The following is a 22,234-nucleotide window of genomic DNA, read 5'->3' on the forward strand; positions in this document are numbered from 1 at the left end:
ACACTTTGCAAAAGAAAGATCAAATTACATCCCTCACCTCCCCAAAGTAGTTTAGGGCTCAAATTGCAGATTTCTCTGTGGTGTTCTGGAAGCCCCCAGGGTGCCACTGCAGCCTGCCCAGAAGGCGATGTGCCCCGCGGTGCCTCCTGGCCGGCTCTGCTGCTCACCCTGCTGTGCTGAGCTGCAGGTTTACTGTGTTTAGGAAAGTCTAAAAAGGAGTTGGTTTGTGGACAGATGAGGAGGATAAGCAGCACAAAAGTGTTACTCTTGCACTCTTGTTTAAATAACAGATTTTTTCCATCCAGTTTTGGCACATATATTTTGAGGAATTGGTTAAAAAATATTTGGGTGGAGGCTCTTTTCCTCTGTTACTGCTGCTTGTAAACTGCCGGCTCTAGTAAAGAACATGCTGTAGAGACAAAAAATTAAATCAGTATTTTAAAGAACAAAATCTTGAGTATTAAGCAGAGAAAGCTGATGGTATTTAACAATGTGTTAAGTGGCTCACCGAGCGCTCTATTTTGTCAGTAAAATTTTTATGGCGTGCCTGCAAAGTCACAGCATAATACATGAATGTGGCTATGGTTTCCCCAGTTCTCTAAGCATTTAAAGTCCAGATTTGCTTTGTAAATAGAGTGAAAGGATTAAAAAATTCTTAGTCTGTCCTTTATACAAGTAGGCATATCCCATGGGGCTTTAAGAGCTTGGGATGTAGCCTTTGCACTACGCAATATTTTTATTAGTCCATGATCCTAAAGGTGATTAGTAACATTGGCTGTTAGTATTGAAAAATAAAATAAACAGGAAGATTTAAGAGGAACATACAGAGCATTTGCAGCAGGAATATTTAGGTTTTCACAAAATTCTTCGAGTGCCAAAACATGTCACAGAAAATTTAAATCACTGAAATAAAATAACATGAAGGAAGCAGTTAAGAAGTGTCTGGAAATGGGAGGCTGGAGATTCATGCCACACTTAAGCCCGAAAGGAGCTGGGTCTGGCAGACTTCCAGGGCTGCCATGCCCCCAGCATGCCAAGGCCATGGGGGCTGGGATAGTGCCTGTCACTGGAACTCCAGCTCACGGTGCTGGGCATCCGCCAGCCGGGCAGGGTTATTGCAGGCAGGCTTCACTCGTGCTGTTAACTCTGGGTATGGCTGTCCCTGTGATACTCCCGTGGTTAACAGGCTGCTTCAGACAAACCAGGTGTGTGTGTAAGCTAAGGGGATCTGTCTGGCTTTTGCACTGGGGAGAAGTGCCATGAAATATGAAAGGCTTCAGCTGGAAGTCACCATCTGCACTCGTGAGGGTCACAGAGCGAGTGTTCTTGCAAGCAGGAGAAGAGGTACAGCACCAGTCCTGTCTCTGGGAGCTCCTGCTGCTAAAAACTGAGTCTAGGAGTTCAAAATAAAAATCCCCATCCCAAGCAAGAACCAGCTCCTGTCTTTTCCCTGTGCAGCTCACACAGGAACAGCGGGATGGAGCTGTGGCCCCACCGCGGGTCTGGGTGCGCCCTGCGGCCCCTCAGGCAGGCTCCAAGTGGCAGTGCCGGGATCGGCTCGGTCCCACCAGGGTTTGCAGGGGATGCCAGGGAGGGAGGCAGCTGAGGGCAGCACGGCAGCGGTGGGCAAGGGCTGCTCAGGGGCAGGAGCCAGCGGCTGCTGGGGTGTGGGCTTAAAGGAGGGCAGCCGTGAGCGCCCGTGTGTGCCCAGGGTCGCTGTGGGGAGTGGCAGAGCTGTTGGGACCCTTTTGGGACCAAGTTAAGTATCACTGTAGCTGAAAGATGCCTGTGTGCTTTGGGGAGCGGCTCACGTTTTTATCCTGACTGTTAACTTGCCGTCTCAGTGGCACACCGTGTGGGAGCCGTGAGGGCTCTGCAGGGATCCCTGCCGCAGGGGGCACCGGCCCAGCCTGGGGCTCTGGGCACGAACAGGCCGCCTTCACTCTTACTTTCCGTGGAAAGAAACCCAAAGGTGGGGTTTGGATCCCAGTCCTCTGATGAAATGTCTCAAACCCCTCTTAGAAGCACATGCTTGAGAGGCAGCTCTGATGAGCAGGGCGGCAGGGAGTGAGCAGACACACACGGGTGTGAGGTGGTGAGGGGTGCTGAAGGTGGGGAAGATGGTCAGCTGAGAGGCAATAGCAGGTACGGGATGCCAAACACCACGTGAAGAAGGTGAGGCTGTTAACTTTGATCTACATATACTAAGCTGGTTGTGCTCTCAGTCTGATGATGTGGGGAGGCAATGTTGATAATTAAGAGTGGAAAAAGGAAGAAATCCATGATGAGGTTATTGTCAAGTTGGTTGACAGAGCAAGTTGGATGAATGCTGTGATTATGAATGTTGCAGCATGACTGCTGTATTTCTCCAGAGAGGGCTGAGGGATGATTACAGTGGAAAGCACGTACCCCACTGACATGCTTTGTACCATTACAAAGACACAGTGAGTACGCCCATGTTTTTACTGGCAGTGCTTAGTGAACTTTTCTGTGACTTCTCTCAAGTGTGTGTCCCTGAAGTGAGTCATATTTTACTACATGCTAGACAACAAGGGTCTGTCATAAACCAAGAGGTCTTGCCTGGGTCTGCTGCTGTCCCTGTGGGCTATGGAAAGCAAAGGATGATCTGCTCTGAGGACAGAATTATTTCTTCTGCTTGGGTTGTGCCCATCACCTGAATCATGGGATCCCCTACCAAGGAGGCCACAGTTATATTGGGAACTTCACAAATCTAGCTTTGGCAAGGCATTGTGAATGGTTAATTTTGTTTTCTGGTTTAATGGTAGGAGTAGGGTTATGCCAAGCTGATTTTTCTGTTTGTTCTTCTGAACTTTTGTTTATTATACTGCTCTTCCATTAAAAGATAAAAATTTATAAGATATTGAAACTTAGACTTTTAGACTGCATGCCTTTTAATCAATATCAGGTTAAACAACTATGAGCCAAGACCAAATTTGCTATTCTCTCATCTAGCTGTTGTAAGAAATCTTAATTGCAGTGTTTATTTGATTAACAACAAATTGTATGGTTACATAGACCAGAGCTACATTGTATAGATTTCTCGTGCTTTTATTAAGCAAAAACAAAACTGTTATATCCAACAGTTATATGGTTGTGTTATGTTTTCATATGGTTATGTTTTCAATAAAAATGCACATGTATATACAAACACACATCATTCCAACTAGCACTGGGTGAACCCATGAAGGGAAAGTTCCAATGTGTATTGGAGAATGCACGTGGCCATGAGTAGTGCAAAAAGCATGTAGAGTATGCAAGCCAGTGCTCTTGTGAACAAGCAACTTACATCTGGAAGTTTTGACTCAGTTGTGCTGTCTTTCAAAATCTTACAGGCCTGACTTTTGTTGGCTTGCTTCAGGCAGTTAGGGGAGCCATCAGCCTGTGCCTCCTGTATGGTGGCTGGAGGAGCAGCCCATGGAGATGTGAGAAAAATCCCTCTACTAACTGAGCACCTGCATGGGCCGGGGTGAATCTGCAAGGACATCTTCTCCAGAGGGCATTGCTCATGCTGGGAACCAGCTCCTAAAAACCCCTGTGCTTCAATCTGAATGAACTCATCATTCCCAGACCTTTTCTGTCTGGTGGTGCCAGTGTAGGAATATGTCAGTACAGGTTTATTTTGACACAATCCATAAAGGAAACAGTTACATGGAAGGAGACTGGAGGAGATCAGGGTCACTGCCATACAAGCATGGAGCTTCTCTCTCTAGGAGGGATAACTCCAGTCTTGTCCCCCTCTTACAAACCTTTAAGATTTTTCACAGCATGGAAAGAAACCAATGTGTGTAAAACTGGAGGCATTTGCCAGGATCCAGGTTCAATGCCACATTTGAAGAAAAAAATAGTTTCTGTTATTCAGAGTCCAAATTTCATTTTTAAAGCAAACTAAGGGCCAAATTCTCACCTGGTATAAACCTGCTCTGTCAGCTTCCATCAAATTCTGTCTATTTACACCAACAAAGCATCTCTCAAGTGTGTAAGTTGTTCCTTAGTACCTAATAACAGAAACATAATCTGGCAAGCAGACAGTTTTGACAGCTGCCAGTGTACTTCAGATCCAAAGATGATTTCTTGAACTTCAGCTCTTCCCTCCTTCTTTAGACTTTTATTAAAAACAGGACCTATTCCCTAGTCTCTCATGTCATACTTATTGCAATGTTAGTTCAGCACACTACCCATTTTCTCCAAACATCTGAATTCTGCTCCACAGCTGTAAAGTCCTTTTCCTCCACTCTAATCAGCATTAAAATCTCTTATTTCCAGCTGTAGTTCTGACAATTGCAGTGCTGGTCCTCCTATTTGCATTTAAGTCAAGAAGGCTCACATTTCAGACCAGCCAGTGCAAAATGCCATGCTCATTTTTTACAAAAAGATGTCTTTTGAGCGGGGAATGTAAGGCAGCAAGGCATAAGAGCTATCCTAGCTTCAATGAGGTGGGTGGGTTTTGCTGTGAAAACCCCAAGAGAAGGTTGAAGCAGTGTTCTGCACACCTGATCACAGCACACAGAGGGTGGCACTTGAGGTCTCCTCACCCACACTGTGGCTGTGGGCTTACCCAGACAAGTGCCCCTTGTTATATTTGACATTGTCTTTCTGTGGCAATGTCACTCCCATAAAGGGAGAGAAATGTGTGGAGCACTGAGCTGTGTTTCCCAGGTGCTGTCACTTTGGCACTTGAGAAGGTCAGTGGCTGCCAGGCTGTCACTGCAAGGGCCCCTGCTGCTCTCGTGTCCCTTTCTCAGCAGCACTTGCTCAGGTCTCCAAGGAAAACACCAGCATTAGTCATACATGCATCAGCTGTGCCCATCCCACCCTTACACATCCTACTCCCATTGCCTGCTCCCAGATGGTTTCAGCTGGCAACTGCTTTGAAATGTCCCTGCTGTGGCCAGGACTGGAGAAGCTGGCACTGCATGTGATGAAGCCCAGTCATCAGGGAGGCTTGAAAACTGTTCTGTTCATCCAAGTTTTCAGGAAGGTTTCTTCCTCTTTTCCTTTGAACTCATTGCCATTCCTGCATTGAGTGCTGTCCATTCACACTTCCAAGTATGCTTTTTGGACAAAGCAAGCACATCTCTATCTTAACACTTCTGCCTTTGTCTTCTGGGAGTCAGTTTGTAGGTTAGGTGACGTCACTGAGACAAAGAAGTAGCATGTGGCATTTGAATTCCCGAGTATTAAAGAAATATCTCCAGATAACAGTCTGCAAAAAATTACATAGACTGCAACTTGCATTCAAGGCTCATCAAATGCCTTCGAATATCAACTAAAATAGTAAAATCACAGAGTGCTCTTGGGCAAGTAATAGATAAGTGGTGGTGGGGGGGGAATAACTGTATGGGATAAGTATTTTCATTGTATTGAAGCCTTTGGAAAAGATTTAGAGTTTGTGGAAAGAAATGACCATTCAGTTTTGCAAACACAGACACATGAAACTATTGCACAGTGCTAAAATATTTTTGAGGAATTAGAGTTGTTCTTTTATCAGTCATCAAATTTGAGGAAACCACTCTTCATGTGTCATGGGCTGTGCTTTCAACATACTCTGTGATTCATTGCCAAGGACTAAGAAACTTCAGGGATGTTCTCTGAACTTCTCACCTTCCCTAGGACTGACTGCCTTTGAAATGCACATTACATGACCCCTGACTAAAAGCTTCTAATGTGTGATTCAAACTGAGACTTGACCAAGTATATAATGGGAAAACTTGCACTTTCCCTGAAACTTTGTTTTATTTTCCTGAACAGTTTAGTGCTAAAATTAAGCCTATTTTAAACGGATTTACTGAATTACATCACATGACTCTCTATGCCTCTGGCTGTGAATTCAAATAGGCAGACAGCTGAGGAAATTTCAGACTTTTTTTTTTTATTCCTCTAAAATAACTTGATAACTTCATGTGGATGTCATTGGGATAGTGTAAAACACTTTCATAGAAGGATTACCCATTTCTTTTTTCTTGAGGAAGATTGGTTCAAAGCTTTCATATAAATCTTGCAAACCTGTCAGGTGTTGCTCTCCATAACACAGTAATAAGAGCTATTCACTGGTGATGCTAATTAAGAAAAACATTTCTCCCTGGCAGTGGTTTTCCTTTGATGTTCCTGTTGGGCCAGTGCAAACAGGCAAATGCCAGAGAGCTGAAACCTGATTGCTGCTAGAGTGTCACTGGTATCTCACACTGCAGGTCTGTTTGCCAATCAAGGCATAAGGAGTTTTCTGTATAAACTGTTCAAGGCCTAATGGGAATTTCCCCCTAAAACTCTCTCCTGCAGATCCAATGAAAAATGGGCTCTTTACTGCTGTTCTCTGAGTATGCATCTTCCTCTTCTCACAGTTTGAGTTCATTTTGCAAGAGAAGCAGCTTGTGTTTATTTCCTTTCTTTTTAAACCCTGATAGTGACAAATAGGTCTCAGCAAGCTATTTCTTGTTTTTCTGCATACTCCAGGTATTGCAATACAGTGGAATTACCTTTGTAATAAAGCACTCAACATTGTAAATGAGACATAGCAAAATATCTATTTAGGCCACCTTGTCTGAGACATCTGGAGGTTTGATGCACATTTTATAGCAGAGAATTAGTGCTGGTTTCTGTGACACAACTCCTGATTATCACCTGAGTGAATCAGGTACTGGTACCCAGACACAGAAAACTCAGAGCAGATCTTGATAGGTCTAAATCCAGGGGATTTGGGGTGTACTAATATATTCCTTGAGATTTATACAATCTACTTTAAGTCCTTTGGGGGCAGGCAGCTTTTATCTGCTCAGTTTCATTTAGACATTAGTTCTGAAGAATGACATTCCCTGGCCAAAATGCCATTCGAGAAAGGTAACTTGTACTTCCTATGGAGTGGTGTAAAGCACTCTGAGGGCACAGCACAGTGAAGAACCCAGCTCTGCCAACAACCATGTCAGGGCATTTGGATTTTCTTTGCCTCACTTTTTTTTTTGTTTGTTTGTTTTGGTGAGGCTTCCCTAATAATTTCAGCAATTTAAAGAAGATGCATGTCTGAGACCTGATGTTCTGGGGGGAGGTCTCTGTTCTACTTTCACTACTTCAGCAATCTGAAATAAAATGTGAAAGGTTAAAACTCTTTGCTCTAAGTGTTTTTGAAATTTTCTTGCTGAAAGGCACATTCTGCCAGGCGAAAAAAAAAAAGGAAGAAAAAGAAAAAAAGTAGTCCTTCACTGTATTTTTAAAGCATTACATCAAGAAAATTTCCCTAAACTTTTGAAGAACCTATTGCTTGTTCCTCTTGGTAGTTTTCTTCCCCCATTCTATCTGCCAATGCAGCTTTTCACTTGTAAATACATAAGCTACATTAAGGGATAGTACATAGGATGTAAGAGGCTGTTCTTTCTCTTTCCTGCTCCCAGCTCTCATCTGGTGTGTTTACAGCACAGTGCCTTTGTCACAGCACACAGAATTTGTGGAGTGAATCTGCACAAGTGTTAAATGCCAGGCCATAAACTAAACACTCCCAGGAATGGGAAGCATCATGAAGGGGTTCATGTGGTGAAGAAACATCATTTTCCTGGGTAAACTTGGAACAACTGTGTTTCCCACTTGCAAAACTAATTGCATATTCTGAGATCACTTTGGCTCTAAGTGATGAATGCCATGCCCTGTAATATTTAATAAGCTTTTCACTCTTACATAGAAGAGTGCTCTGTAGAATGATGGATATAGAAAATATCCCAGATTAATAAAGCTGATTTGTAGGTCAATGGAATTAGTCTAATAATGATCATTGATTATTAAAAGATGTTGAAATGCACTGGATCCTGCACTTCAGCTGTGGCTAGTTTATTTTAAAGTTTCTCATGCTGAAAGGAGGAAAGTTGTGTCACAGCTGGGTGATTCACACCATCCAGTGAGACCTTTGGTACAAAGTATTTTCCTCTTTAGAGACCTGGGTGACCTCTGGTGTGGCTGAGGCTCAGAACTGATCTTCTCAGCTCCATTCTGAGGCTGACCCCCATGCTGGGAGCTGGGATACCCCAGTGTGATCCTAACCTCTGTCTACTCTGTAATTTGGATATATTATAAAATTTCCTTATTTGTACCACTGTTGTCTTTGCCTAGTCTTTTTCTACAGGAAATCTGAAGTTTGGCTGCAAAATCTGCCTTTTGTTTTGTGGAGCTCTGCACTGCAGTGCTCTTGTCATGCTAGGAATGAGGGGTATCCTGACTCTTTGGGATCTGATGGACTCCTGTCCACCATCTCCTGCTGCTGGACCACCTGAAGCAACTGTGTTGCTCCTGCTCTGGGACATCTTCCTCCACTTCCAGCCAGACATGTCCAACCCACAAGAAAGACTCCTTCTGTAGATTGTCTTCTCCATTTTTAATTCTTCTAACTGTGCACTCCATTCAGACTGGTATCCAGCACATTCAAATAAACAAAAATACTTCATAGTGAAAAAGCCACGGGTGATAGTTTTGCTGGGGGAGGCATGTACTTTATCCATGATGACTGCTCTGAAATTAGGATGAGCAACTGGAAGAAGTGGCAGGGGAAGTTCAAACTGTTTTGGAGATTTCTTGGAAAAACACATGGGGTTTTGAGACATTTATTTTGTGTGATATGATCAGTGTATGCCGGGTGCACTACGGAGGTGACTCACTCGTTGCTTGGGTGCAGGGGGGTGGAAGAGAAACAAGAAATGTTGGCTGTATCCTTGTAGAAAACTTTGAGTTTTCTTTCTTTTAACCATTCTTGTTTTAACTTTTCATAGAAAACCCTCATCCTATTCTCAGTGTAATTATGAAGTTACTGACAGAGGAAGACATTTTCCCATCTGAGCAGCCAGCACAGAATAAGGACTACAGGGGACATGAGTAAGTAACACAGGAAAGAGAGGTGGAAGGCAAAAGGAACAATAATTAAAATCATAACTTCTAATACATTGCAATTTATGGTTGTTCGGGGTTGTATAAATACTTTCCTGCAATGCAGTAATTTAGATATCCTTACAGAAATCCATTTAGTCAGATAAATCAACAGGCACAAAAGTATGGTTCAGGTTTTTTTACTCCCATTACCTCTCCCATGTATGCACTAACACTCTTGGTTCTACTTGGGTATTTGTTTACACAGAGTATATTATGTCCATAAATCTTAATTTAATCTTTGACCATGGCAGTGATCAACTTCTTGCTCACTAAAATCCACCAGGCACAGCAAACTGTACATGGAGATGGGACCCTCTCCAGCAGGGAGACCACTTCATTTGAAAGGTGACTTTGGGGGAATAAGATTACATGAAACCATTCTAAAGGTTCTTCTTCCTCATCAGAGCAGTTCACTAACTTGAAGTTTTGGTGCCAAAAGTAGTGTTTTGTTTTCAAAATATTTAGATAGGATTTCTTGTATGTGCCTTCTGTTGTTATTTCCCCAGCCCAGTGGAGGTTCATTAGGTGACCATCACCTAAGTGGGGTCAGCTGTCCCCATGTGCCCCAGGCTCCAGGTGTGTGGGGTGTGGCTCCTGGGTCCCACCCAGGTGGGGCTGCTGCCTGGGGACTCTTTGCTGGTGCAGGATGCAGAGGGAAGGAATCAACCCCCTTCAGGGCTGGAGTCCACTCTGAGCTTGGCAGGCAAAGGTAAGGCAGCCTAAAAAAATGAATATGCTTGATTTTTGCTTTTGAAATAAGGCTTTTGAACCTAAAATTTCATGAACCCTATGGTGAATGTGTCTCTGAGAGTAAAGCTGTAGCAAATAGTGGGAGAGTGGGGGGATGGGTGCATGAAGAGCCCTTGTGCTGTCTATATTTGACTTTCATCAGAAATAATTTTTAAGCCTAATTTGAAAGGCTGTATGGGCAGATTTTGCAGATGCTGAAATGGAGTGATTGCTTTAGCCAACATGTGGAAAATATTTACAGACCTTACACAATGGTGATATATAAGAGTAAACAGAATGTCAGATAAGCCCTGCATTCCTTTATTTTCACTTAAGACTCAGGAAAAAATGCATGCTTCTTTCTACAGGGAGAGAGGAGGGCATGTTGGAGGGCAAACTGATCTGGAGAAAAATGTGCATGTTAAGCAAAGTGAACTATCATGTTTAAAATTCCTAAATAATTCACGTGTCACGATGTCTCCTCCAAAGTCTGTGCAAAGGCTGACCTTTGTGGACTGGGAGCTTAGGTTATGGCGCCATTTTCTGTCCACCTCCATTTAACTTGCAATTAGAATTTCAAATATCAGAATTACTTTGACCCTGCTCGCAGTAGGGGTGGGAGTCGGGGATGTGTCTGTGCCAGCTGGGGAGGGGGACAAGCCAGCCCCTAGGGCAGGTTAAGGCTGTTCTTCCTTTCCTTGGCACCAGAGCAGCAGCCGAGGATTTCTCATGGCAGCCCAGTCTGGGACGCTGAAGGCAGAGGGTCTCTGGGTGGCAGCTCTGCCGGGGGAGCAGCGCTGGGCTCGGTTCTGCCCCCGGCTGGGAGCCAAGGCCAGGCTCGGCACTGAGCCTGTGCTCCCAGGCTGAGCTTAGCTGCTTGCGCTTAGGCGTGGCTACATTTTCCTGTGGTTTTATCCTGTTTCAGTGTCTGTATTGCATAAATGTGTGTTTGCCTGCTCTCCGGGATTCCCTGGGAGCATCGCACAGAAACAGCACAGGAACAGCGCTGTGTCCTGGCCGAGCAGCCGGGGGCATTGCTCAGGCGGGAACGGCAGGGCAGGCTGACAGCTCCAAGGGGATGCAGCACAGCTGCTGCAAAGCGTTTCTCATCCTCCTCAGCGATGCCTCTGAAAGAGAAGAAAAAGAAAAATAAAAAGAAGCAATGTTGCTAATATATAGGAAATTCAATACATTGCTAGCTAGGTGAGGGAAAAATGCATCTTTGACCACGTATGTTACCAAAGTGGAGATCTTAAGAAATGTTAGCTTGTGCAAAATACTGGTGGTTTGACACAATGACATTTTTAAATGTTGCTGGCCTAAGAACTTTCTTTGACTTTTGCTGTTGTTTCTTTTGGATATGCTTAGTTGTTTATCTAAGCAACTCTCGTCATTGAATGAGGTTTTAAGAGAAAAGGTAAGCAGAGGAAAGAAAATAATACAGGCAAATACAAATAACTTCTCCTGTAGCAACTATGTTTCTTTCATTTCGAAACTCTGAGCCTATTTTAAAATGTATTGATTCAGTAAAGTTTTTCATGTTTCTAAAAAGAGCAGAATTGAGAATATTTACCCATACTGAAATGCTTAGGAACTACCTAAGGTTTGTTAGTTTTGGCACAGGCCTGCAAAGGCAGTCTAATGTCATCATGTTTGAAAAAGGAGGACAGTGGCAAAGGGTGATTCAAGTGCAGCATAAACTGCACTTAATTACAGCTGTTAATTTACAGCACAATCTTAGTTTTAATAAAAACAGGAGAATTGGTAGACACTGCTGGCAGAAAGCCTGAGGCAAAATCAGATTTAGCTGTGGATATCAATTAGGAAGAACAGCCAATGTTTGCCATTGCTACATATATCTTTTGTTGCTTAACCTTTTCAAGATTGCTAAATCTGAATGTTGGGTTAGGGTTTTTTTCAATTTTGCTTGTTTTGTTTTGTTTTAAAGGCCAATCTGCAACTGTGTCTGAGGTACTTTTTATATGACTTTGGTGTCCTGGTCTGCTCCAAGTTCCACTGACAAACACTCACCAGGTCACTTGCTGCCTGGTGCTCACTCACGTCAGTGCTGGGTCCAATAAGAACCAGCTGTGAATGCATCTGAGCTGTCTCGGATACAGTTCCAAGTCTGGAAAAACTAATTCCTCCCTTTCTTTGCAGACAGTGTTGTGCAATGGCCTGAGCTCACTAAATTCTTCTGTTGTTCAACAGCAAGTAACCTAGGTACTACATCTGCTTTAATGGCAACTGGCTTCTTGAGGCAATACATGTTTGGGAGTTTTTTGCACCCTAAGGTCTGTTTATACCAACTTACCTTTTTATGCTGATGGAATTACAAGAAACCAGTACAACTGTTACATCTTGGCCACTATTTCCATACTCTTTTGCCAGCTAAGCAGAACTGAGAGACACTGTTTTCTGGCAGAACTCCAGGAATCAGGTTAATTCTGTTGCTGCTGTACACACAAAACCACTGTTAGGGAGTTTCTGTTAGCTGCTTATAAAATGCTTTGGGGAAACATTTTATAGGACAGATTTCCTTAAGATGTGAAATGGTACCGTGATCTAAGGTGGCTAATTATGAAACCATATGGAAAATCAAACGATAAAGCAAGAAAAACAACCCAGGCACTTTGGAATGTGGTATTGTAATGTTTCCTGAAAGGGGTGAGCTTGGCTAGCAAGATTTCCATCATTATCCTTTTCGCCTTCTACCCACTACATCCCTTGGCTCTGTAGTGCTCCTGCAGGTGTTGTTTGTTGCAAAATACATCTAATCCCCAGGGAATCTTGATGAGTACTCAACATACAATAAGCTATTTGGGCCAACTGATCTCTATTTCTACTTTTGGAGAGAGAAGTTTGCTGTGGTTTTTCTTCACGAGGTTTTTACCATCTGCCTTAATAATTTTAGTGTTTACAGGTCTGCAGTTGTTGACAGCATTAACTGCCTTGTTTGTTCCCTTTCCTTCTGCAAGTAGTCTGATGTTACACAGAAACACCATCTCAGCCACTTTCCTATTTTAGTATTCCAGCAAGCAATGTTGTTTTCCTGGGCTGTTTATTCTCTGCAGCTGTACTCCAAGGGTCCAAAATGAGGGCTGAAAGGTAGAATCAGTTAAAGCTTTGCCATAGTACAGCATTAATATTTGTGGTTTATCTTCATAAAATCCTAATGCTAAGATAAGAAAGTGGCCACAAATACAGTTTACAACAGCACTTGCAATGTTAGCAGCCTACAAGCTGGTCTATCTTTGTAACAAATAGATATTCTAATTTCCCATCTCCTTTCCAGTAAATACAGCCCATATTCCAGGCCAGGATAATCAGCTCTCTGAGCTGGTGGAACTCTCTAAGATTTCCAAGGACTACATGCCCACAGCTCAGGACTAGCTTGGGTTTGGAAAGACTAATTATCATAGTGAAAAAGCAGTAAGAATCAGCTCTTGAAAGAGCTCCAGTGATCTCAGGGGAGGTGGCCCAGCTACAGTTAGGGTAAAAATTAGAAAAAGCCAAGGACTACAACTGGTGTAGAGGCAAAAAGTAGTTACAGAATGGAGGGGTGGCCTGCACAAGGACTTGGCAGTTTAGGAAATGACTGTTGAATGTGGAAAAGGGTTCTGCCCATGCCTGGCGTTATACTTGGGTTTAGGGTTAACAGAGAGACAAAGCCTCAGTAAATGCTGACCCAAATCAGAACCTGCATTGTTGTTCCTGGCCTGAGCCCATGACCCCCCAGTTATGCCCAGAGGCATGAGCTGCCAGGGATCTAATGTTTGCACAGCCTACCCCTCCCTCTGATCAGTGTGTAATAATGCCCAGTTATGGCCCAGACAGATACTTCAGTATTTATTAATTTGTGTGGCTAATCTATTATTTTGGTTACCCTTTTGCATTCTGTCCTCCCTGCCTGGAGCTGTCTCTCTCCTAACCCTAGGAATGGGCTGAACCTCAACTTGTGGCCACATAGCATGACCCAGAGGCCATGGGTGAAATCCTTGTGCAGCCATCCTCCTGTTCTGGCAGCCCTTTTCCATCCCACAGCAGCTGGAGCTATTCTTTCAAGGTAGTGAGCAGACGGGGTGGTGATCATCCAGCCCTCATTACATCATGTTCCTAAGAACAAGTACATTACAAAGAGAAGAGAAGAAATGCCTTTTCTCCAGCCCTATTCTGCTTGGCAGACAGACAGCTTCTACACTGGTCTGTACTGAGGCTTGCTGTAGCTACCTCCTGACAGAGCCTTCCCCAAAACTTCCCTGTCATGGCCACAGTTTGTGTTCTTCTTGAAAAATGGCCTCTCTGGTGGGACAGTTTGGAATGTCCTTTGTCCAAGCTCACAAATTTCAGAAGGCTGAAAAAGTGTGATATTTCAGGACTGTTGTTCTGTGTTCAGCAACTTCATTTGAAATGTAGCCTTGAATAAATGATTACTGACTCAAGCCACTTAGTAGGGGACCAAAGCACTGTCAAGCTCATGGAAACATGCTAACAAATGTAATGCTGACCAAATGTCCAGTACATCGTGTCACATTTTTGAGAAATGTCACAAGGTAAAATATTCATTCTTTGGCAAGGGGAGGTCTCAGCTAGGAGGTGCCAAAGGAATTCACAAAGCTTTGGAAATCTCTACGTATCCCTTTCTCTAGGGAAAGAGAACTCAAACATGAGTTTGAGCATGACTGTTTACATCTCAAAGTGAAAGCTGGAAGCTCAACAAGGACACACGAATTTCAAGACAGTTTCTTGCCACAGTTAGCACTCTGTGGAATATTGATTCTGAAGCTGTTGAACCTGTTCTCAGGGGTCTGCTTTGTAATTTATATTGTAGGGTTTGCATTGTATAATCTAATTGGAATTTGCAAGATTTTTATGCATGTTTGTTTATAAAAACCAAGGCTGTGTTTTTTAGTCTCTTCTGTGCTAACATAGATATGAGCAGGGTGTATTCAACAATCCAGTCACTGTTAACTCAAGGAGAAGCAGGTAACCCTTGGATGAAACAGCTAAGATCAATTAAGGTATAGAAGGTCGTTAGAGCAACTTCTGCTTGTAGTATTTCTGAGATAACAACTGATACAAATTCTGATGTGAAAGAGTGCACTTTGTTCAGCACTGGTCCCCCACACTGACTTACCATGGTCTCAGTACTGTTATTTGGTAGTTTAGGACTCTTCCCCTGGGGCTGGTGGTGTGTTCGGTGTAAGCACAGGTGTTGCAGCACAGCGCTGTCTATAGCAGCAGTACCTGAATCTTCACAGCCTCCCCACTGGTGATCAGATCTACTCTGCTCTGGAAAATAAAGTGGATCACAGGTCTGAGGATCCTTAAGTATATTGTGCAGCAATATTGTTGTGGGCACTTGGGCATCTAAGAGGCTGCCATAGTCTGTGCACTTCCCAGCCTCTGTGTACTCCCTTGCCTGTGTTTGGGTGGAAAACTGAAAGAATTTTATTTTAACAACTAAGGAAAGGTGATTTAGGGACATTCAAAATGCACTCTGCTGCAGCTCCTGGGAAGAGTTGGTATTTTCCGTGCTGGTGAATTAGCCAAAACTAGTGGCAAGGACTGGTGGAAGTTAATTACCTCAGGTAACTGGGGAAGGCAGATTCTTTTGTTTGAATATACTGTGAGCATTTGTCACATCATTAATAACATGGCATCAATTGCTTCTCTTTTGTTTCTCCCTAACTGCTTTCGTCAGGCATTCCTGCTCTTAATCAGGCTTATTTCCCTATGCATTCATGTGCATTTTTCTCCTGACCTTTCTGTTGTCTTTTTTGTCTTTTTTTTTTTTTTTTTTTTAGTTTCTTCTCTTTTTTTCTTTAGTTTTATTTTCTTCCCACAACACCCCTTTGCTTTTTATCCCCATGCCCTGTTGGCTGTGGTATTTGGTTAATGCTACAATTCAGGCCTTCTAATCACATCTGTTAAAAATCTCATGATTGAGCTGGGTATCATGTACTCAGGCTTGCTGAAGCTTTGTGGTACAGGGTTTGCAGAAGAGGCTCAGACAGAGTAAGCTGCTCCAGGTACTTCCCCTGCTTCTCTAGTGGGTGCTGAAACCCATGTCAAAGTGTATGCTAGGAAAAAGAAGTAACTGTTATTCATTTTGGCTGTCTTAAATTTGGCATGGATTTATCGTCTCTGATCTGAGTAGCAGGTACCATAGGATTAACCAAAGCTGCAAGGACAGCTACAAACAGCTTACTCTCCTTAATCAAATCCGAGGGATTTATTGAACAGGTTCCCAAGACAAAATTGAAGAGTGCTGATAAAATTACAGTAGTTGCCACCATGGACTTCAAACAAACTCTTAATCAGCCTGTCATTTCATACCCCCATTAAAGGACAAAAAGTGAAGCTGGGTGCCATTTCTGGTCTGAGGGTTTTCTGTCCACCAAAAAGCTCCAGGCTAGCTCAGAATATGTAAATTCTGTTTATGTCAACCACTATTTTGTGTCTTTGCTGATTTATGTCCTACTTGAGTGAATAATGCCCTGTACTAAAATTGATTGGCAGATTGTTGGTTGTCCTTAACCTCTGGTGTTTCTGAGGGTGTTGAACCATTAGCAGTGCTGGGAAGAAGCAGAAGTTAGCCAGGAACTGGTATTTCATCATGTCACTGTGGTGGTATGAGCTTGCTGATAGCCTGTGATGATGGATCAGGACAGTTGGCCTTGGAGAAAGTCTTGCCTGTTTAAGGACTAACATGAGGAGAGGCAAGATAGCTGTCATGCCTCCAGGCTGTTTGTGTGTAAGAGAAACAGACCACTGGGCTGTTTTGCCAGTTAGGATGGAAAGTGTCTTTGGTTTATGTCTCATATAAATAATAAAAGTAATAAAAAGACACAAATACCTCACTGCAAATGAAGCAGTCAGGAACAAATTTGAGAGAAAAACAAATAGCTGACCAGAGCTCATTAACCACTTGGACTGAAGTCTGGCTTCAGTCTGCAATAAAGGGCTTTATTAGCCTCTACACTTGATGTGCTCTGTTGATTTAAGCACCTAGGGTTTTTTTTCCTGCTTCTGGCAAAAACAAGAATTGATGAGGACAATGGTGCTCATGAATGCCCCTCACTGGGGAGAAGACGGGTGCCAGGACTCCTTGCTCACTCTTGTCTGTGCCCAGAAGGCCAGTCAGTGCTTGCTCTGTCAGGAGACGCTGGCAGGAGTGTGTGTTTCCTTGGCAGAGGTGCAACCTGTTACACACACACAACAGTACACAATGTCCTCTTTCCTCAAGCTGGAGGTGAGTGCAATGCTGTTTCCTTGCTCAGACATCCAAGCCTGCCTTCCAGAGAGTGCAGTGCCCGAGTGCCAGCTCCCAGCCCCAGGTACAGTGGCCGGGCTGGGGCTGGGCTCCCCCAGCTGCAGCCTGACACTGCTCTGCTCCCCGAGGGAGCTGCTGAAGCCAAGCTCACAGGCAAACAGTCTAAGTCTTCATCAATCAGCCTATATCCTGGCCAGTGGCTTCTGGTGTCTGTTTCTTCAAAATGCAGAGCTATTAAATTTATTTAGCTACTTTATTTAGATCAAATATAGTTTTATGGTGTCTTGTAGTATGTGAAGGTTGTTGTCATCTCCTCACACAGTCTTTTGTGAAAGCTTTTTTTGCAGTGGTTGACTTTGTGTTTGTGAGGACCAATTAATATTTAGGTCCTCGTAATATCTTTTTTAAAAAAGATACATACTTATCTTTAAATATGTGTTTTTCTGCCTGTGCGTGGTTCACAAAAGTCAGCTTTATTCAATGCTGAAGAAGACACCATGGGCACTTTCTGCTGATATAAGCTGCCATTAGCAGAAACATATCAAATACATCAGCAGACAACAGGAGTTCTTAAGTGCTTAGGAAAGATTATATTAGTTAGTGTACATATTTTAGTTATTACTACATTTCTGACCTTTAGTAGATGATTACTTCACACAAGAAAACTCACAGACCAGCCATGCTGCACCAGTGTGGAGGTTAGGGACAGCTGTCTCTTTGCTCTAGAAAAAACTTATTAAAACTAAAATACTTTGTATATAAGCATTTGGTTGCAAAAGAATCTACCTGGATATTTCTTTGGGAGGAATGAATTTTGGGTCTGCAAAAAGAAGCAAGCAATTTTCAAATGCCTTGGTCTGGTGCGTGATGTACCAGCTGGGTGACACTGCAGGGTGCACCCCAGGCTGTGGGTGCCAGTGGAGAAACAGCTGAGACTGAGCAGACTACCAGGGTTTGTCTGAAGGCATTTTTTCCAGATACCAGGAACTATAATCTTTCCTGGCTTCCTTGAAATGCTGAGTGCTAAAATAAGTGTTGTAAATGGAAAAACTGAAGGAGAGCACACAAGCAACAGATCAAATTGAGTGGAGGCCCAAATTTCACGTTTTAGGTTTCCTTCAGAAACAGAATTAGATTAAGAAAGATGAAGATAAAGGTGATGATACTTTAGAAAAAACAAGAAAAAACTCTGTGGGATGTATATTACCCCAAAGAAAGCATACAGCACTTATGAGTCTCAAAACCAAAATAATTTTTTACTGAAGACAATAAGTCAGTTTTCAGGATAGAACAAATAATTTTTGAAGTCTGAGGGAAGCAACAGTTCTCTGCTTTGGAAGCCAGGGCCAGACAGGATGGTGCAGCCTGCTTGCCAGGACAGAGCCTCCTGGGACATGTGTCTTAAGGCACTGATCAATCAGCTGTTGCAGTCTTCTCAGGAATCTCTCCGTGGAATTTGTACAATATATACTTGTCACAATTTATACTATGGTTTAAAAGCAATTATAATAACCTGTGATTACCAATTTTTCTGCATTAACTTGAGTTTTAAGTTAAAAAATTTAAGTGGCTTGGACACCCCTTGTAAAGAAAGTCCTGCCTCTCTAGAGGTCAGCAGAGGTGTTGGAGCTGGAGTTCCCTGGATAAATGGGAAGGAGTATCTGGTGCTGTCTTCCCATGCTTTTTGGGAATGTTCTGCTCCAAGAGCATGTTAGATATGTTAGCCCTGAGCACCCTGCACAGGCTATCTTCTCCCCTCTCTGCAAAATCTCTTGGAGTGTGTGTGTCAAGGTGGATATGTCCATTTTGTAGTTCTTTATTCTGTGGGATCCGTGCCAGAATACTGCAGGGGTGCCTCCAGTTGTATCACAGAATTTTGAAAAACTGAAAAGAAAAAAACATGTAAAACATAACCCTACAGTATCTCAGAGGAGCAAAAGTATTCTAACTGAAATGAGGCCTGGAAATGCACAAGTTATTTAGTCACCTTCTATCCTGACATTCTTTCTCTTTCTCTCTTACCGCAGCACATTTCCCTCATAGGTGAAGGCACTGTCAGCACTTCATTGCAGTTAGCTTGGGTGCACTGGGAAAGGCAAAAGCAGCTTAATCCTGCCTGCTCTCAGGAGTGCAGCTGACAGCAAGGAGTTGTGTGCAAGAGATGCAAAGATATGGAGTTGGCAGGAAAGTGTGAGCATTGTGTAAATAATCCTGTGGAGCCAATGTGTATGTTCTGGATATTGATTATGCTAGAAGTTTAATTTGAAGTGATCAGGAAAAGAGACTTATCAATGGCTTGAATCTGATGGTTGCTGAACGCTCTCAGCTCCCTAAGGAGCTTGAAAAGATGGTTCCTGTTGCTTGTTACTGTTCCCTTCTTTAATCAGTATTCTCTTGTGAAGTTTTATTTTATCTTTATTTATGGATCTGGTTTTTGTCTGGGATGTTAATTGAAAGGTTTTTTATAAACATGACAGGCATGCATGCTAAGCATGGAAGCTGTGTACCCACAAAGGCTACAGAGAATTTTAAACAGAGGAGTCGGGAGTGCCATTGGGTAGGGACAGACTGTTGTGCATGCAAGGCATCTGTCTTGGGGAATCTGCTGTTTGGTTAAATTGATTTTTGGAAAAAAAGTGTTCTGAGGAGAGTGTTTGTCAGTGTGAGACTATCAAACCACACTGAGGAAAAACTGAGAAAAAAGAAGGATGCTTTTCCCCCTTTGTTGTAAGGGGAAGCAAATTTATTTGCAAAAGTAGAATCAAGTTTTGAAAGCAGGGCTATGCTCAGTGGGACTGTGTATTTTTTGCACCCCTTGGCTGCCCCAAGATGTCCAAAATGTTAAAGGGTTCTTAGTCTGACATTGCTCATGCTAGTAAGAACAGACAGAGTGCAACTCTTCTCTCATTGAAAGCTTCTTTTAATAGCCTTGTGTAAAGCTCTCAAAGGGCAGTGGAAATGTTCTAACAGCTAACCTCAGTGGGCACTGAGCCAGGTAATACATCTGTCCTAGTCACCTGCAGATGTGCAGAAATAACATGCAGTAGAATGTGCTTAAACTGTGCCATACAGTTCAGGAGTTTTTATAATCTGTAACATCCTCCTTGTAAGAACTGGAACACAATGCAATCCTTTTAAAAAACATAAAAAGACCCCCAAAAACCCACCAGCACACAACAACAAAAAAACCCATACCTACAACCAAACAAAAACTCCCCAGCAAACAAACATAAAACTCCACCAAATAAAACAAAAAACCCAACTCCAAAACAAAACACCAAAAATATTGAAGGCAAATCCTGAAGATCTGCTTCTGAAAAATGCGTTTATTGTGTGAAAACTGGAGTCCAAAATCAGTCCAGGGAAGTTCTATGACATTAAAAGAAAACAGAATTTCCTGCTGTAATACAGCAGATGGGGAGGCTGTGAGCCACTATATTTGGAAAGAACAGGTATATGAGCAAATGGATTACAAGTCCTTTAGAAACTTGCTCTCTTTAGTGTTCTCAAGCTGAAGGCGCCTCTCTGGGCAATAGAGAAATAGAACTCCTGTGGCCAAGAGAGGTAAAAAGCAACTGGCCTGGTGTTGTAATTCTCCTTCAACCTTCAGATTTGAAAACATGATGCCTTGTCCTTTGAAAATTTTTTTTCAGTATCTTTAACATTACTTCAGACCTGTGGTACAGAGATCCATTTCCTAAGATGCCTGTGACTAGCAGGTGATGAAATCCTTGTCAGAATGATGTCATCTGTTATCATTAGAGGTGACTATTTTCTGACTCTTTTGAGGGGATTCTGGCACCGAAGGAGTCTGAAGGGGCAGTGGAGGGGCAGCACCCCTCTTCTTTCAGCAGGATCTGAGCTCCTTTCTTGTTAGCTGTAATAGCCCCTTCCTCTGGATCTTTGTTTTCTATCCACATGCTGCTGGTCTGCCAAGACCTTTCTCCCAAGTGCTGGAGGTGCCCACTGACAACTTAGTCTTTCTAAAACCTCTTTGTATGCTTTTTCTGTGCTGGACTGGAAAACTTCACTACATTAATGACAAGCCCATTTTCAGAAACGAGCACATTTTCCTTAAAAGCCTCTGCTGGGAGAGGGTGAAAGTTTGTATTTTCTTCAGCTGTTACAGTTGGCTTTTAAGTCTTTTTACTTAAATAGCTTGATTTATTTTGGTTGTCAGAAATTTGCACATTCAGAGCTCTGGTAATATGTACAAATATTTACAGATGGCAGCAACAGTTGGAATAATGTCTGAACAGCCTTCTTCACAGCAGTTAGCAGGATATCCAGAAAGAACTGAAACTACAAGAGGGTTTGCTAGACACAAGCAACAAGAGACAAACAGCTTATTCAGTGGAGATGGCTAATCTCCATTATGATTTTGAATTTGCTTTCTCTATCTTATTAGTCTACATTACTGGAAAGAAGTGTTATCAAAACCAACTTTCTTCGCTTTTAATAGGGCCTCTTGCAGAGCAATTTCTCACACACTCTGGATTAGATGCCCTCTCGGTTTGAGAAGAGTTAATGTTTGACATCTCACCTCATATCTTGTGAGCATTCGATGAGAAAATGGACATTTTTATGTAGCTGGTGAGGCAGCTTCTCTCCACAGCTAAGGTATGGGCTTCTACACATGGTATCTTTTCCACAAGAAAGAAACAGGATTACTCTGCAGAGTCTACCTCTTCTATTGAGATACATAAGAAAATTGGCAAAATTTCCTAGGCTAAAGCAGGTCCTCTTCCTCATCTCTTGTAAGTCATCAGTTGCAGGCACCAGCTCAGTCTCTGGATCAGCTCCTGTGGAGCTCGGGTCATGGCAACAGCGATGCTCTCATCAGATGAGAGACTCTGCTGCTGAGACTGGGGAAAACCTGCCCTCCTGATAGTTCCTGCCTTTGTGTCAGAACTGGTGCTCACGTACATGACTGTCAAGCAAACCACACTGGTGGCATGTGCAAAGGTGAAAACTAAACATTTGAGACAGAAGGAAAGGGAGGGAAATTAATTTTCACCCAAATCATCTCCCTGCTTTATCTCATGGTTGCATTGCTATTCCTGCTGATAAAGAAAGAGGAGAATGTAAAATTGGCTCTTGTGACAGCAGCCTGCACTCAGATCAGCATGAGACAAGTGTAAAACCACTGCCCAAAGCCCAGTCTGTACAGCCCTCACATTTGGCAAGAGAATCAGAAGCACAGTTCCCCACAGCCATTGGTTTGCCATTTTAAGCATCTGGTTTAGCCAAAAACAGTGAATGAAAAGTTGTAACTATGAAGAGTATGTGGTATGGAATTCATGCAAA

This window comes from Agelaius tricolor, unplaced genomic scaffold (assembly GCF_023055355.1).
Source record: "Agelaius tricolor isolate 1412-34295 unplaced genomic scaffold, bAgeTri1.0.p SCAF_11, whole genome shotgun sequence".
Taxonomy (NCBI): Eukaryota; Metazoa; Chordata; class Aves; order Passeriformes; family Icteridae; genus Agelaius; species Agelaius tricolor.